The sequence below is a fragment of the Phyllostomus discolor genome, chromosome 1 (genome assembly GCF_004126475.2).
Source record: "Phyllostomus discolor isolate MPI-MPIP mPhyDis1 chromosome 1, mPhyDis1.pri.v3, whole genome shotgun sequence".
Taxonomy (NCBI): domain Eukaryota; kingdom Metazoa; phylum Chordata; class Mammalia; order Chiroptera; family Phyllostomidae; genus Phyllostomus; species Phyllostomus discolor.
Genome location: NC_040903.2, coordinates 185,962,529 through 185,976,130, shown reverse-complemented (window position 1 = coordinate 185,976,130; position 13,602 = coordinate 185,962,529). Strand labels below are relative to the sequence as shown.

At 35.2% G+C, this 13,602-nt stretch overlaps 1 protein-coding gene across 3 annotated transcripts in view; it reads right to left on the bottom strand.

The window, feature by feature from the left end:
• Window positions 1-13,602, bottom strand: part of PPM1A (protein phosphatase, Mg2+/Mn2+ dependent 1A) — a 35,606-nt gene that overhangs the window by 16,390 nt on the left and 5,614 nt on the right. The window contains exon 1 of one of the 3 annotated variants that reach the window (XM_036010631.1): window positions 9,007-9,362. The exons of the other annotated variants lie outside the window; for them this stretch is intronic. The gene's annotated coding sequence lies outside the window, so the exon portion shown is untranslated. Of the gene's footprint in view, window positions 1-9,006; window positions 9,363-13,602 lie in introns of those variants that run through there. 3 annotated transcript variants of the gene reach the window in all.

Sequence of the window (13,602 nt, the reverse complement as noted above, 5' to 3'; positions counted from 1 at the left end):
TGGATAGATTCCTGGTCAGGGCACATGCCTGGGTTGTGGGCCTTGTCCATGACTGGGGCATGTTCAAAAGGCAACCAATTGATGTTTCTCTCACACATTGATGTTTCTCTCCTCTCTTTCTTTCTCCCCTCCCCTCTCTCTAAAAGTAAATAAATAAAATCTTTTTTAAAAAGTATACCCATCCTTTAAAGTCTAGCTCAAATTTTATCTTTTCCATGGGTTTTCAGTCTTTGATACAGGCAATAATTAAATTATCCTGAGTGGTCCAGCTTTAATTTTCAAGTTGTAAAGCAATTATACATGAGTTCTGTCCAAAAGTTATCCAGCCATGTAATATGTTTTTCATATTTTTTGAAGACGATACAAAACATAAGAAACATTGTACATAAGACAATGACATCTCAGCCCCCTTCAAAGTAGGCACCTTGGGACCTCACAGTTCTCTCAATCGTCATCATCTGCCCTGTTGTATTTTCCTGAACCTCATCAATGGTCTGAAATATCTTCCCTTTCAAAGGCGATTTTAGTTTTGGAAAACTGTAAGTCACAGGGCACCAAACCTGGGCTGTAGCAGGGCTAAGTCACCTGGGTGATTTGATGTTTTGCCAAAAAACTCTGCATGAGACATGATGCATGAGCGGGCACATTGTCATAATGAAGTTTCCAATCACCAGCTGCCCATAGCTGTGGCCTTCTGAATCATCCAAATAGTTTCCATGAAGGACTGTTCAAGCTTAATGCAAAATATGATGCAGATTTGTTGCTCTATTTGCTCATTTTGAATGCGATGGCCACACAGTGCAAATGTTCACTCAAAGGTGTCTTACTGCCCTCACTGACTAGTACAGAGAAAGTGTCACTATTCACACATGTGCATTCCAGTCCACTCTCCTTGGCTGCCAGGTTACATCGATGTCATGCAAACCATTCTCATTTTATTAACAATGGTTGGACTTTCCCCAGACAGACCTCATACCTATAACAAAGCTTATATATAACAAAATTAATCTACTGGTATTCTATTAATCTAATGGTATTGATATGTATCGTTATCACTGCACTCTATGACCATTAGGTATAAGTTGTAAAAGAGATAAAAGGGTCTGTGGACAAGCCTGAGAGCTTAGCTATCTAATCTTTTCCAGTAATCAAAAGCCAAAACCCCTGGTCTGGAATGGGCCCATACAAGGTAGGGAGATAGCTGGTCAGGATTTAGGTTGGTCTTCCTTAAGTAATAGCCTAGGAATGGAGAGACCAAGTCATCAAAAGGGTCAACAACCGACTACAAAGCAATCCGGAAGAAAAAAAAAAAAGAAAAGAAAAGATAGAATGACATTGAATAGAGGTGAAGGGGAGATGGATTTTCAGGGGTAGGGAACAGAAAAAAGCACCTCAATAAGTCAGGCTACAGTTATAAGACTAGGGCACCAATGATGCTGATGATGCTAAGCTGTGAGCTGCTAGGAGAAAAGGTGGAAGAAGAAAAACCTCTAGGAAAAGAAATAGTTTACCAACAACCTCTCCATGTTCTTTTTCCTACTACGGTCAAACTAATACACAGGCAGACAAGTCTGCCTGGTTAATGCGATAAAATAATCTCCTGCCTAGTCCCGTGCCCCTGTTGTAATTCCACTGATGAAAGGTAAAATAATGAAAACCAGCCATTATTCATTCCTTATGTTGGTATTCATCAGATTACCGTTCCGACACCAAGTTGATAAACATTATGGCAAAGGTGTTTTGACTGGACAATGATTAATATGGTACACCTTAATGGCAGACAACATTTAAGAATTCTCAAAACAATTCTCAGTATTTTATAAGCACTACCTCACTCATTCTCCTCAACAACCCTATACTCAATATGAAGATGTCATAGAATATAGAGCTTTGGGGCAGGCAAAATATGCCAAACAAATATAACCAAAAATAAATCAAGAATTGCAATTTTAATTTCAAACAAAGAAAACATAAGAAATAAAACAATAAACAGGATGACTGTCTTTACAAGTTGATATGGGTGTAGTCTAAAATTATAATTTAACTTACATGCTAAATATTTTATGCCAAATAACTCATGGAAAACTTATCAAAAATACCATATGCTGAAATCAAGATATATTCTGTTCAAATATGCTTAAAACATTAACTAAAAACCAAGTGTTTATTAGACTTTATACCAGAAAACAAAAGCTTTAGAGTTTCCTAACACACTCCCACCACCCTGCCCCGGGGACCAAAAAAAAAAAAAACCCGAAAAAACATACAGACCATATTATCTGCCTTAATAGAATAACAGTAGATACTGGTAACAATAAAAAAGAAAACTTCAAACATCTGAAAACTGCTCTAAAAGCCATGCTTTTAATCAACTATGCATCGAGTTTCTATATTTTTACAATTATAGAATACTTAGAAACAATAATAATGAGAAAAACCTCATATCAAATTCTAATCAAATATTTTTCAGGACAACTCACATTCTCTTAGTAAAAAGTGAAAATCAGTATATTAAATATTCAATTCAAGAAGTAAACAACACAACCATATACACACACACAAAACCTAAGGAAAGCTAAAGATGTGTATTATGAAAGATTAAGGTAAAGACTGTAAGTTATATGGGAAAAAAATGAGCAAAACACGTAAACCAATAGTTAGCCTAATTGAAAAAAACTATTATTAAAATTAGAAACCAAATAGGCTATACTTATCTTACAGATAGGAGCATATTTTATTTTTTATCAAACACACTGTACAATTCTTTGCTAATACATTTGCAAATATAAAGGAGAATGACAATGTTCTTGGAAACAAATTACCAAATTTTTTCCAAGAACTGACAGCATATAACCTGTCCCTTTGGGACAAAATGAGAAAGTTATTAGAGAACTATCCCTCAAAAAAAGCTCCAGGGCTCATTAAAAACAAAAACAAAAATGAAGAACGTTCTAGGTTCAAGAAGGCCGAAGTGGTATTACAACAAAGTGTCAGGGGTAATATGCACTGCCTTATATATATTTGTGTGTGTAAAGAGAATATGCACGTGCATACACAAAGAGGGGGAAAATGTTTATCAATGCTAACAATAGCTGGTCATTTAGGTAAATATGGAAGTTCACTGTACTTTTTTTAATTCAAATTTTCTGTAAATTTCAACTGCTTTCAAAATAAAGTAATTAAAAGTAAAAGTGCACTGGGTAAGACCATTTCATAACCAAGATCTTTCAAGCCTTAAAAAGAACATATAACCCCAAATTACCTAAATTACCTAAAGAACAGAGGAAAAACCTTCCCACTTCTTTTCATAAACCTTCCATAACCCAGATATAAAAATTGACAGCACTAAAAAACTTATAAACACACTCATTAATACAGATGCAAAAAAACCAAAGAAAGACATAAGCATTATTACAAATCACCAAGAGGGTTCATTTTAGGAATTTAACTGTGAGCCAACATTCAGAGACCTATTAATACAATATTAATCTTTTAAAAAGTTAAAAGGAGAAAAACCTCATGGTCATCTTTTCATATGCCAAGAGGTATCTGATAAAATTCATCCTGTAATAGGATAACATATATTTCAAGCCAAATAAAAAGCATAGTGATTAGAACAATTCCAAGAAAACAAGGATACCTGCTCTTATTCCTATCATTTAGCGGTATCTAGAAATGTGATCAATGCAGTAAGTCCAGATTTTTTTTTAACAAGAGGCATAAAGTTATGAGGCAAGATCAAACTGTTACTTGCAGATAATAACCAAATGGATGGCAAACTCAAAATCTAAAATATTATTGGGGGAAAAAGTTCAGTAAGGTTACCTGGCTATAGAAATAATACTACCACTTACAAACACAAATATATCTGATTAAAAATTAACAAGAAATATTCAGTACCTTTAAGAAGAGAGCCTCAGGCCCTGGCCAGGTAACCCAATTGGTTAGAGCATCATCCTGACAGACCAAAGTTGAAGGTTCAATCTCTAGTCAGGGCACATACAAGAATCAACCAGATGAATGCATAAACAAGTGGAAGAACAAATTGATGTTTCTCTCCCCCTAACCCAAAATCAATAAAAAATTTCTTTTAAAAAGAGAGCCTCAGGATAAAAGACATAGAAAGAGTCAATATTGTAAAGATGTTTTTTTCTACCTTTATTAATCAATAAATTCAATATAGTCACAACTGGATCTTCTTGTTCCCAGACCTTGATTCCAAAATTCAAATGAAAGAATTTCTGAGAATAGCCAAGAGTTAAAAAAAAAAAAAAGAGAGAATCTGCCATGCCTAATACTAAAACAATTCCAATTATGGTTTTGAATTGATCAGTGGATTATAACTGAGAATCCAGAAAGAGAGCTGGAGAACAAAAATTCAGTAAATGGTGTTAGAACAGCTAGCCTATTATTTCACTCTTGCCATCCTGTGGAGGGTACCTGAATCCTTACTGCACATCTTAAAAGAAGTACCAGGAGATTAAAGTACCAGCAAAGTAATGGTACCTTAATTCTTTATAGTAATGATGCTTAATCTCATTTAACAAATGCTCCTGTGGTATTTCTCCCCACCTCCCCCTCAACTATACTTAAGTCACAGCACCTTTAAATTCTCACATCTTACTTTAGTAAAAGGTAGGAATTTCTTGTAAGATTCATTAGTTTGTAGTTCATGGGATCACAGTCTACATTTCTCCAATCTCAGTCAGGAGTAAATTTTTACAGGTTTTTCTGGTTAAATATTTTTTTAATAAAGCTCAATCCTGTATTACTCAGTTAAATCAACAATTATTCTGAAGCTTTTCTTTCTAAAATGTAACTAATCTATGAAACAGTTATGAATACTTACAGTTGACCCTTGAACTACACCGGAGTTGGTGTCACAATCCATGGACATGAACTAAAGTGAGAGGGGATTGCTGGAGGGAAGTGGGATGCTGGGCGGAGGGGTTGGACAAGGGGAAAAAACTGGAACAGCTGTAATAGTTTAATCAATAAAATATACTTAAGAAAAAAGCCCCCCTGAAAAAAGAATATCAGAAAAAATATATTTGTAGCATTTATTGAAAAAATCTGTATCTAAATGGACCTGTGCAGTTCAAACCCATGTTGTTCAAGGGTCAAATGTATAAGGTAGGCAGAAGAAGGTTTATAGTTGTGAGTACATAAAACACAGAGTTTATCCTTGTACTATTATTATTGTATTATTTTCCATAGACACAACTGTAAACTTACTTTTTGCCCACCCCTGTACATAGAGTTCTTTTGTAAAGAAAGGAATACTTGCTATTGAAACAAAATTATACAGATATTTGGTTAACTTGGTTTCCAATACTAAAAACATTCATTTAAATCAGATTATTATACTTCATCTGTTAAGTAAAAATTCTCAGTTGTTCTAAAAAAAAGGTAGCCTATTGTTCTTTTTTTAAAAAGTAACCTATCTGTATCACCAGCTCTTTTAAAAAGTTATATACAAAGTACTGTAGGCAATATTGCTGATCAAGGAACTGAATACGGGGTTTGAAACATATCATCTAAGCAGTCAAGTACAGGTACTAACAGTTCTTATTAGTTTGTACTCCTCTTTTCCCAAATTTCCAGTTTGCTTATTATAGGACTTGACTCAACTTGAAAGCTAAATGTGGGATTCTGGCGCTCTCGAGGCACTTTTACTGACTATCCATAAAATCCTGCTAACAATTCAAATCCCACCAGAAGGCCCTTGATTTTTCAAATTGAGTAAGATTTTCTTAGGCAGTGGCAACTTTTCAGTTAGCAGTCATACTCGGGCTAATTCTAGACCTCTGAAGCAACCCATTGAATATGGGGGCACCCAGAAGAGGATTCTGCCACTCCAGTTAGGAAACTCCAAGGGGACAGTGCCTATAGCTCCCTGTGGACTTCTTTGAATAATCCCAAGGTGAAATGAATTTCCCATTCTATAATGGTTCAAACCTGAAGATCTCTGAACAATCCAAAAGACAATTCATGACTGCAGTTCAGCTTATAAATGCCTACACAAAGTTCTAGAAAGAAAAAAGGTCAAGGGTACAAATCCTCATCAGAAAATGAAATTATCACCTATGATTCACTGACATACCACTAAGACTCAAAATTCAGAACTGAAAATTTAAGAAATTTCACCTATCTTATCTTTTATTACATTATAACATCTTTGCCTTCTATGTCTTCATTGTTGCATTCTCATCCTAAGCAGCAGCCAAATTTTATTCTCCTTACAAACTGTCTTCCTGCAAATTTTACATCATTTCCATTCTTGCCTTACCACCTTGTCCCTCCCCAGCTTGAAGTCTCTTCTATTTTTCCTTTCTTGCTTTTAATTTTCCACATTCTTGGTTTTAGGGGAATGAGAAGGTAGAGTTCAGGCAAGCCAGCTGCAAGGGGAAGTATTTCAATGAACTCATGCAAATCTGAGTTTCAGAGGTAGAAGAGAAAGGGCTGCTACAGCAACATTTTAGGGAAAGCTGGGCTACCAAGCACAGATCACAGTGAAAAGCACTACTAGAAGTGAGGACAAATGGTATATATTCGTTGAAGTTTTAATACTAATGGAAAGCCTGAATCTTGGTTTAAATTTGGATAGTTTTCCAATTATTGAATACATTTTCCTGGTCAGAGGAGAAATCAGCTATTATTTAACGCTATAAAAGGAAGTTAAATTATTCATAGCAGCCTGTTTCATGAGATATACAAGATTTTGATTAAGTCTAGAACACTGATCAAAAGGTATCTGCATTTACCTATAGGAAATACCCAAAAGACCAAAACCTATAGAGGACAGAAGTATAAGAGTGGTTGACAAGGGCTGGGGGAAAGGAGAATAGGGAGTGGCTGCTAATGAGTATAAGATTTTGGGGGGGTGTAATGAAAATGAATCTAAATTAAATTGTAGTAATGGTTGCAAAATTCTGTGAATACACTAAAAAACTACTGAGCTATAAACTTTAAATGGGTAAATTTATGATATGTGAGTTTTATCTCAATGATGCCACTTAAAAAGATAGCTATGCTTTATATGGTTTTCTATAGTTTTTACACAAGGTTTAAAAGATGGCTATAGATGTATATATGTAGTAATATGAAAATACTATAGCAAAATATTTTCAAGATTAAAAAGTTACCTAAAAACTTCTCAGCAGCCCATATTTCTTCAGCTTATAACTTCAATTAAGTATTTACTTCCCTCTTTCAATTTAATATTTACTTAACCTCTCCAACAAACCAAATTTCATTGAAATGAATTCTAACGCAAGACTGATATTGGGTTAAGCAATACCCTAATTTAAATGCCCTAAATTAAAACCTTAAAAAACAAAATTTCAAAAAGCAAACCAAAATCAACCAATTGAATCACCAGCTAAATCATATGAATCTTCTCTAAATAGTATTTCCATAAAGCATGACAGTTCACTTTTTTCCTACTAGATATTATTAAAAAATAATTAGTCTTTGCTGAATTAGGTAAAAAACTTACAACTACCTAAACCAGTCAGTTTTTATAGATATTAGCAAGTTTCATTACAAAAAATGTATGAGACAGAACTGCCACTTTTGATGTTTTCCTCATGTTTCAAGATTTTAACATATTACCATCTTCTAGACATGTGCTGTGACCTGAATTATCTACTCCATAAGGTAGTCTTCTTAAATTTCTACACAGGTATGTACTGTACAATTTTTAAAAGATTTTTTAAAAAGATTTTATTTATTTATTTTTAGAGAGAGGGAAAGGGAAGGAGAAAGAGAGGGAGAGAAACATCAATGTGTGGTTTGCCTCTCCTGTGCTCCCTACTGGGGGCCTGGCCCCAACCCAGGCATGTGCCCTGATGGAATCAAACTGGCGACCTTTTGGTCACAGTCGATTGGCCCAGGGCTCAATCCACTGAGCCCCATCATCCAGGGCTCAGTTTGCTAGTTTTTAATATGTGAGGCTTCAGACTTAGACTGACCCAGAAAACAATAACTGGTTTCTCCAGTCAATTCATCTTTTTTCTTTTGCTTAAAACAAAACCCCTCACACAGAGCATTTAGAAGTGTTAGTGATAACCTTGTATAATCAAGTTGAAAGGGAAAAAATAAAACATTAAATATTCAAGATAGTAAAACATCATTCACTCACAAAATATGTGGAGATTCTAAATATTTGACACATATGAAATGTCCCCACTTTGAAAAGGACCAAAAAATATATCTCTAAGAGACAGACTTCTGTCCATATAAAGCTAACATTTTTTAAAAATTTATTTTTAGATAAAGGGAAGGGAGGGAGAAAGAGAGGGAGAGAAGCACCAATGTGTGGTTGTATCTTGTATGCCCCTAACTGGGGACCTGGCTCACAACCCAGGCATGTGCCCTGATGGGGAATTAACCAGAAACCCTTTGGTTTGAAGGCCAGCACTCAATCCACTGAGCCACATCAGCCAGGGCACAACATCAGCTAACATCTTAAGAGAATCATTTGCTGAGTCCATCCATGAGAGGCTTTGTGTGTATGGAAAAGGGTGCTGAGAAAGGAACAGAAAAAAAATTTTTTAAGTGAAATTTCATCTTTCTACTAGCCTTAAACACACACACACTCCCCCCCTCCCCCCGCCCCCCGTCTGGTGGTTCAGTTGGTTGGAGTGTGGCCCTATGCATCAAAAGGTTGCAGGTTCCATCCCCAGTCTGGCACATAGGGAGACAACTGATCAATGTTTCTCTCTTTCATTTTTCTCTCAAATCAATAAACATACCCTCAGGTGAGGATTAAAAAAAGTCCACACAGACACAAACTACCTCCTACACTTGATTAGCCACACCTCAAATGACATGGCCCAAAATGAATTTCTCAACTACCCTACCTCTTCTGCTACCCTGTTCCCTGTCTCAGGAAATAGATCTACCATTAATCATGAGCTCACAGAATCCTGTGAATAAATATCTCTCATTTATATTTTAAGATCCATGAGGGAAGGAATCACGCTTTTTATTCATAGTACTTACCACATCATGACACTTGATTAATATGTAAAACAAATGAATGACAGCCATCATTGTGACTTCTCCCTTGTCAATAGTTAGGAATTCTTTTCCACCCAGGTATTCCCATAGAAGTTGACCTGCAAACAAACTGTATCCTGCCATTTCCACTTTGTTGTTCTATAGACTACAGATCACATTAGATGGCTCAGTATTAGTTGAAGTGCTTGCTTATAGAATCAGGAAGCATTTCTACAGATGGAGAAAATGAAGACAACAGATATGGAGTAACATAGGATTAAGCTGTCAATTCTAAGATCAGCCTCTTGGTGTTCAAAACAGCTTTACAGATTCTGTGCAAGGATAATATTCTACTCTTTCATAAAAAGAACTTTATTTACTGCTACATTCTAAGCATGATGACATATTCAAAGATGTTTTTTAAAGACTGGTTAAGTTTTATCATCCTGTTTGCATAACTAAACCAAAAATAATATACAGCCTTTCCTTGCTTATCATTATTAATATTTTCATTTCCAAATTTTGGTAACAAAAGTAAGCCAGCTTCATCTCCTATTGGCAGGCTACTAATTTAATGCAATTTTTACCACTCATTCTAAAGAATAAAGGAGCAATGCTATGAAGCCAAGATATTCATTCAAACTTGCCAATGATTTATGGTTGTAATTTTTTGAAACAGCATGACAGTTATTGACCATATTCTTTAGATAAGAATTAAACCACATATACCATGACTCAGTACAAAACAAAACTAACCCCTCTTTATCTACACCTTTGCCTAAGACAGTCATATCTCTGATGAATAAAAAGCACCAGCCTAAACTTAAACTGGATTATACATGACCTATGTATAAGTCTGCTATATTTCTCTCATAGTCTGCTATATTTCTGGCTCACATTCAATTTTGTCAAGTGATCATCAGAAAATGAGCAGGGAGACTAAGATTAACCAATCATATACTGAGCACCTATTTAAAACAAATAAAATTTGGTCCCTGCTTTCAAGGAATTTATTTTCATAAATCTTAATGTAACATGTTCCATTTATAGTATAATCTCTACCATAAGACCAATTAGATAGCTTGCATTTAAGACTATCTTCTTAAACTCACTGAACATTTCATTTGAATAAAGGACTTAATGAAACCATTTATGACAGTGGGTTGCAAAGTAAAGAACATGAATAAAATATGCCATAAAACCAAACTGTGTATGGCTTGTGGTCCTAGTTATACTAGTTATGACTATATCTTATATACTTTTTTAATATTAAAAAGTCAGTTCTTCCTGTTGAAAAATTCTAAAGGGAGCTGACATGACATGCAATACTGTACTTTTCAAATTTAGCATATACTTCTACCTCAGAGCCCAACTCAATCACAAGATTCACTTTCTGGGTACAATGGAACTATATAGTTGTATCCTTCCTATACAAACATTTTCTAATCCATCACAACTGCTAATAGATTTTTTTGTAGTAGCAGCAATAAAACTACAGTGACCTGCATATATAATTACTTTGAACAGTCCAATGACATGTGTTAACCTCTGTCTCAATGTCCTCATCTATTAACATACAGGTAATTATGGTATGTATCCCTTAGATATGAATATTTAATCAGATAATACTTGAAAATTTCTATAATAATGCCTGGCATATAAATGCTCAATAATGCTTATTATCATTACTAGCTAATGTCAAAGCTAGAAAAAATTAACAGGCACACACAAAAAAATCAAATTCATTATTCTGGTTTCCTTAGTAGCATACTCCAATAAATGGATCTAAGCAGCCACAGACTGCCTACATGAAATTATTCATTTAATCATTAAATAAGGACAAATTTATATGTATTTTCTAACTACTACAAATAATTTAACAGTTTTGATAAGTTTTAAAGTTTAGCTTAGAAGTTTTAATGAACAGACTATTTATATATTAGACATTTGGCCTTGGCTCATGTAGCTCAGTGGACTGAGTGCCAGCCTGCAAATCAGAGGGTTGCCACAGTTCGATTCCGAGTCGGGGCACATGCCTGGGTTGAGGGCCAGGTCTCCAGCTGGGGGTGCTGAGAGGCAACCACACATACATTAGACATTAGTTTGGTTCACATTAAGTCAGTTGATAGTTGCTAATACAATGTCTCATTATTGTGATTCCACAACTCCTCTCTGTCTAAAAGAATGTATAGTTCATAATATTTGCAAATGTAACTCTGGAAAGAGATGCATGATTATGAATGTCATGTTAAGCTTCAAAGCCCAAACACAGGAAATTAAAATGAAACCTTTAGATCCAGAATCAATCAACCTAATTTTCTATACCAACATGAACTGTCACATTTCAGATCCATATAATCTTCACTCTTAAATACCCAGGTTCAGCCAAAATAATAAATAAGTAATACAATAAATATCTGCTCCCAGAAAGTGCTTAAATTCTTCCATCACTTCCTATAGCAATCACTCCCACTTAGGTAGATTTTGCCTTATACTAACATAATATCTGAATACCTACTATACACAAGACACTGTGATAGGTTTTGGGTATAATAAAGAGTTATGACATTTGCCCTTTAGAATTTTATAATTAAATTGAACACAAATTAGAATTAAAACAAATACTTAATTGTCAATTATATGATTAAAGCTCTACAAATAATACAATAGATACTGCTAGGAAGTAGAGAAAAGGAGAGAGGAAATACTCTGGTGATCAGGGAAGGTTTTGAGGAAAAGGAAATATTATAAATGAGCTTTGATAAAAGAGAAAACAAAAGGTGAAGAAGGATGGGCAAGAATTCCAAGCTACCAATTAGTACAAAAAAGGATCCACTGAAAAGGGTGTGTGTTCCACAGATACAAGTGTACCAGTTTGGTTGAAACAGATCAATCCTGAGGTCCAGTTATGGAAAGTGTCAAAAGTCAAACCAAGAATTCTAAACTTTATTTTAGAGGCAAAAGAGTCACTAAGTACAATATATTGAACAGATAAGTAATACAATGAAAATGGTATTTTAGGACTAATTTTCGATGTTTATAGAATTTTGTGATGTTTATAGAGAGGTGCAGTACAAGATGCTAGTGGTAAAGACCAGTTAGAGTTCTAAAACCAGGGTTTGGGTATGAGGTAATAAGATGGAAATCGCTCCAATATAATTCTTCAACTTTAAATAACCCAGGACCCACATATAAAGCTGTAATGCCTTTTATAAAAACTCCCTATTTCCTTTTACAGCCCTGGTTGGTGTGGCTCAATATATTGAGTGCTGGCCTGCAAATGAAAGGGTCGCCGGTTGGATTCCCAGTCAGGGCACATGCCTGGATTGCAGGCCAGGTCCCCAGGTGGGGGTATGTGGGAGGCAACCACACATTGATGTTTCTCTCCTTCTCCCTCCCTTCCCCTCTCTCTAGAAATAAATAAAATCTTAAAAAAAAAAAAACACCAAAACCTTCCCTATTTCTTTTTACAGAAAGAACTAATTAGAATAATTGTTTTCTTATTCTTTCACCTTTTCCTGTAGCAGTATTTTCTTGCCCATTTCTAACCATGAACTGTTAACTCCTCTTCAAAATTCCAAACCCTTGTATTTCCCTCACTTACTAAGCATTCTAGTCTGAACATTCACCTTTGCTTTACTACTTACTTTTATACTCTATTTAACTATCTACTCCCATCTAATAATAATTAACTCCAAACCCATAACTTTTCTGCAGCTTCATAAAGTCCAATAAACCTACTCATACTCTACTTTGTCTTACCCCTTAACTTTTAGTCTATTCATATATAAGTTCTACATACCCACAACCTTTACAAACTCTTCTAAAGTCTCTACTCACTTTCTTATAGTTCTAATAGTTTCCAGACTCACATTTAAATTTACACGCAAAGACAACCCTCTCACACACACTAAGTCTCTATTCTCCCAGGTATCTGACCATTTCATATACTCAATAATAGCAGCTACCATATTCCTTTGGTACTTTGTTCATGTAGAAAATACATCAACTGCTTTAACATAATTATCTCATATAATCTTCAAGATTACATTGTTAGAAAGGCTCTTCCATTCGACAGATAAAGAAAACTGAGGCCTAAAGAAATCAAGTACCTTGCCCAAGATCAGCCCACTGGGAAGTGTTACCTTCTCCTCTCTATAGGCTGCAATGTGGCTCTACAGTGTGTGTGTACTCAAAAACATTTCCCTTAGTCCTCTCATTAAGGATATCGACATGTGAGAACATGATTCCATTCCTCAACCTGAACAATGATAGTTGAAGACAAAAAATTAGCTCTGCTGATTTCTGAAACTTTGGGAATGAAGAAATGAATTTAATTTCCTAAATCTTTTCTGAATGTTTAATAGGAACCATTGCATTGAAAGGCTTAATTAAATTTACACTCTTAATTCTAGGAATCTGGATCAAAAGTATTAACTTTTCGCCCCGGCTGGCGTAGCTCAGTGGATTGAGCGCAGGCTGCGAACCAAAGTGTCGCAGGTTCGATTCCCAGCCAGGGTACATGCCTGGGTTGCAGGCTATAACCCCCAGCAACCGCACATTGATGTTTCTCTCTCTCTCTCTCTCCCTCCCTTCCCA